Genomic DNA, 10351 nt, shown 5'->3' on the forward strand with positions numbered 1-10351 from the left:
GTCAGTTATTTAATATGATATCAGATTTCATATTCAAGTTAACATAATATATGACGTGGTATAAATTAAAGTCCACTTATTGGTCAAACTGCCAGCAAGAATTTTGGCACTTTTTTCAAGGCCTCTGCTATGGATGCATCTAAATTATATAACCTCGGGGGAGGATTTGAAACAATGCATCTAAGAGCAAGTCCAAGAGTGTCCTAACATTTGCCTTAAAAATAATATAAAATATAGTGTCCTAGTAATTTAGGACATCAATTTTGTACATTCACTCCAACAACAATCCTTATTCACAAGTCCTATTATTAAAATAATAATTTATTAAATTGCCAGTATGTTTGAATTTCAGCTACCTACAATCACTGCAATACATATCAACGGATACTTTAGTAACGGTTAAATATTTATATCTATTTTTACTTGTTATCAAATCAGATCCATTCATACTAAATCAAATCCCTTTGTATCAAATCAAAATGTGTAATCGAATAGATCCCCAGGATGTAATAAAATATTTGATTCAAGAAGAAGAAGAAGAAGAGGAGTATGAGGAGATGGAGACTGCTGTATCTATCTATGTACAATCAAATAAGCAGATGCATAGTCCAATTCGTTATGTTGGATCAGTTCTCAATCATCGTACCATCAATCGCAATAGATCACTAGGTCATCAACGTATCTTTCAAGATTATTTTTCTGAAAATCCTACATATCCAGATTATATTTTTCGTAGGAGATTTCGTATGCGAAGAAGTTTATTCTTGCGAATTCAAGCCGCCATTGAATCTCATGATCAATACTTTGTGCAAAGATATAATGCCGATGGAGTCCCAGGATTATCATCACTTCAAAAATTAACAGCTGCCATGAGAATTATTGCGTCCGGAATATCTGCAGATGCTGTTGATGATTATATTCGAATTGACAAAAGTACAGCCATCGAAAGTGTTAGAAAATTTGTGATAGTGATTGTTCAAATATACGGCGACCAATATTTAAGAAAGCCAAATAACGGTGACATTCAAAGGTTAATGGATGTGGCTGAACAACGAGGATTTCTCGGAATGCTTGGAAGCATAGATTGTATGCATTGGAAGTGGAAGAATTGCCCAACGGCATGGCATGGAATTTTTTCGGGCCGTTATCATGAGCCAACTATTATTCTTGAAGCTATTGCTTCATATGATTTGTGGTTGTGGCATGCTTATTTCGGATTACCGGGATCACTAAATGATATCAATATATTGGATCGATCCAACTTATTTTCTGAATTTTGAGTTGCCATTGCAAACTCCTCATAAGAAGAAAAGTCTGAATTAAGTATATCCGTGAAAGAACATACTTTCTCACTAGAATTTATCTCAAAATTTACCTAAAAAGTAATTGTTACAACAGAAGAATGTCACATATCAATTATGTAAGTTGCTTTAAACTTTAAGAAAAGTATTAGAACATAAATTTTATGATGGCAGTAAGTAGAATTATATCAAGTATATATAATTTACACAAACTAAATGCTTATGTGTTTGAGAGCATGCTGACCTATGAGCCAACTAATACAACAATACTACTTCAATTAGGATGATTTAAAGTAAACAAACAAAGTATTCACCTTCACGTACTCTAAGTAGCAGACTAGTAACTATGTTATAATAATCATATGATCAGGTTCAATTAATTCACTTTGATTTGTATATTAAAAGAGACGAGCCGATAAAAGCTCGATGGTATAACAAACTACAAGTATAATTCTACACAAGCAGTTCCAACTTAACATACACAAACAAATTGTTGATCCGAAGAAGATGGAGAAAATCTTAAGAACAACGTAATAAACTTAAATATGCACTTTTAATACAATAAAAAAAATATAATGAAAATTTTGTTTCTCAATCGTCCAAGTACATGAACAAGAACCATTAGATCCCTTTACAAACAAACTACTCAAACAAAACAAGATACAATTAAGTCTAGCTAGTTATAGTCACAAGTAAATAAAAAACACAACAAAGTTAAGAGCTTGAAAACTAACTAAAAATGTTTGATCTAGCAAACAATGATATAGTTTGATTCTTCGCGAGACAGAATTAAGGATGGATCGATAACTCAAAAATAATCATGGGAACATAGAAAAACTCATAGGAGATAACACCATGTTAACAAATCAAAAAACAGAAGAAAATTGAAATTTATTAGAGCAAGTCCTCTGCGATAAATAAAATTAAAGTTAAGAATAAACCTGAGATTGATGTATCTGAGCAGCTGACAGTGATGAGTTGTGGGAAGATGAGATATTTGGAAATTCCATTATTTGATTACGATTGCCCGTAGAACTGCAAACTGGGATTGTGGCAAGAAAGAAAGTCCAGATGACGCTTCCTATTTCATTGCTAAAAAAAAGAGGGAATGAAAAAATAGAGGGAAAAGAAGTATGGAAAGGGAGGGAATCTTAATATTTTATTATTAAAACTAAAATGAGGCAGCACTAGCAGAGCCTTAAAAATAGGGTAGGTGAAAGATGTCCTAGCAATTTAAGGTATTCTTAGGACACTGTTGGAACTCTTTTTTTTATTAGTTGCCCTAAATTTTGATTTAAGACATGATTTAAGGCACCTGTTGGACTTGCTCTAAATTATATAACCCCGGGGATGATTTGAAACAAAGGCAGGCAGCTGACAGTGATAGTATATGTATACTATCTATACAATATTATTATAAGCCAAAATGGTTTCGTTCGATCGGTTGGTATGTCTAACACCTTTCAAAATAAAATTTAAGCAAATATAATTTTATTAAAAAATTAAATCATGTATCCAATATAACTATAAACTCTATAAATTATTATTCAAACTTAATTTCTAATTGCACTTTATCACCTCTTTTATAGGGGACCAAATACTTTCAAAATTAATTTTGGTAATTCAAATTATAATATAACAAAATAATTAATAAATCGAGAAAAATTTAATACAATATTAAAAAAAATACCAAGTCATCCACATACACCACTCATATTCAAAACTCCCATTTTCATATAATTTCTACACCCACGCAGCGAAGTGACCTATAGATTGTAGGACGATATTTTAAAATTTTAATTATCAAAATTTTGAATTGTTCACTAATATGATACATACAAAATAATACATAAATATTTTAACTTCATTAATCTTAATAATATATAATTATTATTTTTTATAATTTATTTATATATAATAATAAAATTGCTAATGTTATAATTAGTCTGGGCATCATACGGGTTAATTTCTCCACTTTCTTCCAGTAAATCAAGAAAGATAGTGCGATCAGTAAATGCATAATTTGAAACTAATCAAACCATTTATTCAACTAAAACTTATTAAGATTTTAACTATATATCTAAAACTTAAATTTTTCAATAATATAACCCATACAAAATAATACGCAAATATTGATGGTCCGATTAAAATTTACTTCATTAATCTCAATAATATGTCACTATTATTTTTTATAATTAACTTTTATAAAATATTAAAATAATAAAATCACAAATATTATAATCAGTCCGCGAAGCGACCTATAAGCTGTACTGAGAGGACTTTTTAAAAAAATAACTATATAAATTTTAAATCCTTTAATAATAAAATACATACAAAATAGTACGCATATATTTTAATTTCATTAATCTTAATAATATATAATTATTATTTTCTTATTTTATTTTTTTAAAATATTAAAATAATAAAATTACAAATGTTATAATTCTGTTCATTACACGGGTTATATGCTAGTATGGAAATAACAGTAGCATGTCACGTATCACTTAATTTAGATCCGTCCCTGCCATTTTTTATCGCGGAAGTTTATAGAGTAATCTAGAATATTATAGTAAACTCTTGTAAATATGGGAAGGCTCTAGAATCATGTGGAAGATACTTAGAAAATATCTTAGATAGATATTTTGGATGGAAAATCCTAGAATCTTCCTCAGTGGAGGAACATTGTAAAAGGTTTTAGAATCCTCCTTAGAGTAGTATAAATAGAGGAGGTCCCCCCATTTGGAGGATCATCCAAGAAGTTGTAGAAAGATCTCACTTGTAAACACTTGTGCTCATAGTAATAAATGTTCCTCTTTTTCTTCAAATACTCTAAATGTTCTTGTGTGTGTTCACTTAGTTGGTTAAGAAAGGCTTACTTATTAGTTCTCAAGGGGAGACAAAAGTTAAGTGTCGGCGCGATTGAACTAAGGGAGTTTTTAGTCTGTGACAACGTGGTATCCGAGCTAAGGTTACGAAGGGCTTAACTTTGAAGGAAGACATCATGGAAAATAGGGCGGAGGAAGTCACTGATGCTAGCAACTTCAATGACCGAGGAAGGGATGCTATTCCATGCAATGATAAGGATAAAAAGTCTCGAGGTTCAAGTAAGTCCCGTCTTAACCTTGATCAACTTACAGAAAAAGTTTCTACTCTTGAAAAAACTATGAGTGAACTAATCCCATGTATTGAGCAAATGGCCTATAACTTCGAAACACTCGAGCATCATATGCTTGAGGAGGCGGAGGAGACAAGGACGGATATTGATGGGATGAAGAATAAATCCTAGAGCTTCAAGATCAAGACAAAGTCCATATGGAACACTTGAATGTCGTGGATATTAGAATGGAATAGGCATTTAATGAGATCAAGGTTCAACTCTCAAGAATTGAGACCGGAATTCGTAATGGGGGTGTGGTGACTAGGGAGGCACCAAGGATCAAGATCCCAAAACCCAAGTCATTCAAAGGAAAGAGGGATGCAAAGGAAGTAGAGAACTTCTTGTGGGATCTAGAACAATACTTTGAGGGCATGGAAGTCTCGGATGAGCAAACCAAGGTGCGTATGGCTACTCGTTATCTTTCGGATATTGCTACTTTGTGGTGGCGTAGGAAGCGGGCCGACATAGAGAAAGGCATATGCACCATCAACACTTTTGAGGACTTCAAGAAGGAGCTCAAACGCCAATTTTATCCCGAAAATGTGGTGTATGAGGCCTGAAAGAGGCTAAGGGAATTACGCCATAGGGGCACCATTCGTGAGTATTTGAGGGAATTCACAACTCTCATGCTACAAATCCCGAGCATGACAAGTGAAGACTTACTCTTCTATTTCACCAGATGGACTTCAATCGTGGGCTAAGCAAGAACTACAACGTCGAGATGTCAAGGATGTGGATGAAGCTATTGTTGTAGCCGAGTTCTTGACGGAGTTTCAAAAGGGAGAATCATCCAAACCCAAGTCCCACTACCTTTGGAAAAAGTGGGGCAGACAAAGGCCCCAAGATTACAAGGACAAACGAGATAGATGCAAGCCATTTTTGAAGACGCAAGCTTATGAGGAAAAGAAGAAAACCTTTGTGCCAAAAGGGGGATGTTTTGTGTGCAAAGGTCCTCACACCATGAAAGATTGCCCGAAGCTTGGTTCCCTCTCAACCATGATGGAACAACAAGAGAAAACTATCTATCAAGCATCCGATGCGGGGCACATTGGATCGATTCGCTTACTCAACTCCATAGAGGCCAAACCGGTGCTGAAATGGAAGAACTTGTGATTGGGAACAAGGCCCAAGCCATGTTAGACACGGGAGCGACTCATAACTTTATTACTTTGGAGGAGGCCAAGAGGGTTGGCTTGAAGATCTCTAATGAAAGTGGGTGGCTCAAAACCGTTAATGCTAAGGCCAAGCCTTTGGAGGGAGTAGCACTTGGCGTCGAGTAACAATTTGGTACTTGGAAAGGGAAGGTGGACTTCTCAGTGGCCCCAATGGATGACTACAATGGAAAGGGAAGGTGGACTTCTTAGTGACTCAGAATTTTGGCACTTTTTTCAAGGCCTCTGCTATGGATGCATCTAAATTATATAAACTCGGGGGAGGAAATGAAACAAAGGCAGGTAGCTGACAGTGATAGTATATATGGAAATAACAGCATCATGTCACGTATCGCTTAATTTGGACATATCCCTGCCATTTTTCATCGCGGAACTTTCTAGAGTAATCTAGAATATTATAGTAAACTCTTGTAAATATGGGAAGGCTCTAGAATCATGTGGAACATACTTAGAAAATATCTTAGATAGATATTTTGGATGGAAAATACTAGAACTTTCCTTAGTGGAGGAACGTTGTAAAAGGTTCTAGAATCCTCCTTAGAGTAGTATAAATAGAGGAGGTCCCCCCATTTGGAGGATCATCCAAGAAGTTGTAGAAAGCTATCACTTATAAACACTTGTGTTCATAGTAATAAAGGTTCCTCTTTTTCTTCAAATACTCTAAGTGTTTTTGTGTGTGTTCACTTAGTCAGCTAAGAAAGACTTAGTTAGTAGTTCTCAAGGGGAGATAAGAGTTAAGTGCCGGTGCGATTGAACTTAGGGAGTTCTTAGTACGTGACAAACAGCTACTAACATAAAAATTAATAAAACAATAGGATATATGGCACATATTGTGTATCAGTTCCATTCTATGGTTGATAAACATTCATTCCTTGAAAGCAACAATGACATGCCAACTTAGAAACTAACTTCAGACATCTACTAAATACTAACTAGGAGACAGTGTTTTTCTGATAATCTACACCATAAAATGTTGGAAATTCACAACTTCATCCTAATGTTGGAAATTCATAACTCCATCCTAATATTGGGAATTCACAACTCCGTCCTAATATTGGAATTTTTTCATAACAATTTTTCCAACATTGATAAACATTCATTCCTTGAAAGCAACAGTGACATCCTAATATGGTTGATAAACATTCATTCCCTAAAAGCAACAATGACATGCCAACTTAGAAACTAACTTCAGACACCTACTAAATACTAACTAGGAGACAATGTTTTTCTGATAATCTATACCATAAAATGTTGGAAATTCACAACTCCATCCTAATGTTGGAAATTCATAACTCCGTCATAATGTTGGAAATTCACAACTCCGTCCTAATATTAGAATTTTTTCATAACAATTTTTCACAAAGTGCGATATCACCCGCTGACATTATAAAATTTTTCACAACAATAAAGATTATAATAACCACTTTCTTGTTTAGAAATCGGAATAGACAGAATCAAGAATTGGAACATCACATAAACCTAGCACATTGCCTAAAATTTTTCACAACAATTTTTCACAAAGTGCGATATCACCCGCTAACACTAGAAATTTTTTCACAACAATAAAGATTCTAATAACCACTTTCTTATTTAGAAATTGGAATAGACAAAATCAAAAATTGGAACATCACAGAAACCTAACACCTTACCTAAATTTTTTTTGGAACAAAGCAGAATGTCCAAGTCCAAGATTGCATACTTCAAGATATTAAATCAACAATACATTCAAATAAAAAAAACAGAATATCCTAGTATAGATTTACTTACAGAATCAGTGTTATTCACTGGTGTGATATCCATAAGAGTTGTATTTATAATGAATGTTCTTGCGCTGAAGCGAATCTAATTCTATCAATTTCTACATTAAGCACATAATGATGACATTAAGGCACGCATGCTCTCTGTTTACTGGCTTAACAATAAAAGTGTTCGGGAGGCCCTTCATATCAGAAAGATACGCGCCCTGCTAGTTTAAATCAAAAGAGGACACGTTCAACATACATTATCTTTCATGCAGGGGATCATTGGGTCATGGATACGATGCAACTCAAATAATTTTGAAACTCTAAATTCAGACGTTACAACATATCATGCAAATCCCAGCACCAAGAGTTATAAATCTGTCATATACAGGTGAGTTTATGTCCATTCATGTGACAAAATGTCAGACTTAACTAATTCTCAGATTCACTCACAGAGTACGTGCTCTGTGCAAAATAAAGAAATGTGCCGCAAAACAGAAAATTTTGAAATAATAAAATAATAAAAATATTTAAAAACTGTATGTTCTAACATAATTTTATTAAACTACACATTAAAAAAGAATATTATACGTACATAAATAGTAAACTTATTTAAATTTATATATGAACATCAATTATTTAAATTAATTTTTGAATTAAAGTTTTTCAATATACATATAAACTTTAAATAAATAAATAAATAAATAAATATAATTTAATTAAATCAAATTAATCGCCTAAATAGAATTACTGAAAAATGATAAGTGTACAAATTTTCTAAATAAAAATTATTGTTTACCGTTGCATTTTATTATTAAAATCAATAGTATAAATTACTTAGCAAAAAATTTATTATTTCATAAATAATATCTTATAATTTTGCTCAATATAATAGTTTAAATTTTTTTACCTTTATTATTTTTTGACCTTTTTTTATTTGTAAATTACTTTTTTTTTTGAAAAAACAAATTAATGCTTATTTTTTAATTTTTTACACATAATATAATATAAAGCTTAATGACATTTTGTCACTTAAAATATGGACCGTTATACCTACCAGCCCCAAAAGTATAAACTCATACCCTTTGGCCCCTAAATTATAATGTATCATTCCCTTTAGCCCATACCGGCACTAAAACGACACGTCGTCCAATTTCGGAGGGTAAAATTGTCTTTTCATAAAATTACTCCCCGACAAATAATCTTTTTTATATTCTTTGAACCCTAGAGTTGCGAAAACTTCACTTTCTCCCAAATTAAATAACATAAATCAATAGTAGTGGCGATTAACAATTTTCGAGTTTCGATTGTGTGGATCATTCAATGGCATATAGCGACGACAGCTCTGTTGGTATTTCTCTTATCTTCCTTTTATGTTTTACTAATAAATATTGTATATTTTGATCGATTGGTTGAATGTAATGCTTAAAACTCTGGGTATGTGTGTTCCTGTTAATGTTTATCCATTTATTATGTTTACCCAGTAGTTCTTGAGCTTTGATTTGTTTGTGTGTTAACCTAATGAGTAAATAATGTAGTCGGATGTATAGATTTGTGTGTTAAATATGTTTACATCCATTTATTTTTTGTTGAAGGTGATGATGTTGTAAGTATGTCTTTGTCTCATGACAGATCTGTAATCACCCCAGGTGCCCTTGCGGAAGCACTATAGAAGAATGAAAAGAAAGACAAAGGTGCGAGACTTTTAACAAATGGGAAAAAGGACCCATGAGATGCAACTTTTTAACTTTTATCTACTTATGCATATGCAGTCTGAACTGTTGCTAAAACAATTTATGTTTTAATGGTATTGGTATTTTCTATCTTTTGCTTAGAACTATATAATGGGATGTAATACTGGAGGATGAACTTAGTAATGAAATCACTTTCTTTTGCAATTTTGATACATTCCCATTATAATATTTCAGTACAATGTTGGATAATTTGAACTGCATACTCATACATCAAGATCTTCATTACTACTACAAAAGTTTTATTTAGGTAGTTCATATCCCTTAGTCTTCGATTCCATTTCATTGTTCAGCAACACAAGCAATAAGAACACTGCAATGATGACCACATACACCAACACGGGGCTTCTCTTCTTCGCCTTCATTTCAGAAATATCCTCTAATTTAGCCAAATCATCTTCTAACTTCTCTATTTTTCTCAACAATCCGGAAATTATGGTTCTTAACCTTGGGCACTTGGGGGGATCGAACCAGAGATGAAATTTACAAGAATTCCTTCTATCATCCTGCAAAAATTTGGTGGGGGGGGGGCTTAAATAACCTTTAAGCAAATATAACTTCATGTAATGTAGAAACTTGTTTATCATTAATCAAAAACAACCCCAGAAACGCCTTCCCGGATTCGCATCCGTCCATGAGGTTCTTAGGACTACTGTGGCACAACACTAACAATGGGGATTCATTTTCAAGTCCTATTACATACACTAATACATGATTCCATCTCTACTTTATCGTCGATGAATGGCGACAATGGATTGTCGAAGATCAAATTGCTGGGTGAGTATCGTGATTCGTGACATTACCTGTTTATACTGCATATGAGTAATAGTATCCCAATAGACATTGTTAAAGAGTATAAGATTATATTTGGGCCTTCCTTTATCATTTTAAGGTTTTATACGGACTGGTTACTTAACATGTTATCAGAACTCGGTTTAAAGATCATGTTCATGCCTTCTTTACTTAACAAACATAACTTAAAAAAATTGATTTCGGTTATCTATGTTTGTGGCGTTGCAGTTACACAAGGACTTACTCAACAAAATGACATTTGCGACTGTGAAGGCAAGACATTCCTCTGCTGCAGTCCATTCAATCACTACTTCGTTTTCTTAGCATTTGAATTTTTTTCCACATACATTGTTGTCAGTCATTATAATCGTACTTCCACTAATTATATTATCTTCTTCTAAAGGGGGCAGGCCATGGAGCTCCAGAAAACAAGCCT

General features: G+C 33.1%; 2 long non-coding RNA genes across 2 annotated transcripts; one reads left to right on the forward strand and one right to left on the reverse strand.

Moving 5' to 3' along the window:
• Positions 1-545: 545 nt before the first annotated feature.
• Positions 546-2481, reverse strand: LOC141708440 (uncharacterized). The gene is made up of 2 exons (XR_012569480.1): positions 2243-2481; positions 546-903 (listed from the first exon to the last, which is right to left on the reverse strand). It is a non-coding gene; the product is annotated as an uncharacterized LOC141708440 (long non-coding RNA).
• Positions 2482-8567: 6086 nt separating this feature from the next.
• On the forward strand, positions 8568-10189 carry LOC141708439 (uncharacterized). The gene is made up of 3 exons (XR_012569479.1): positions 8568-8723; positions 9005-9066; positions 10144-10189. It is a non-coding gene; the product is annotated as an uncharacterized LOC141708439 (long non-coding RNA).
• The last annotated feature ends 162 nt before the right edge of the window (positions 10190-10351 follow it).

This window comes from Apium graveolens, chromosome 2 (genome assembly GCF_009905375.1).
Source record: "Apium graveolens cultivar Ventura chromosome 2, ASM990537v1, whole genome shotgun sequence".
Taxonomy (NCBI): Eukaryota; Viridiplantae; Streptophyta; class Magnoliopsida; order Apiales; family Apiaceae; genus Apium; species Apium graveolens.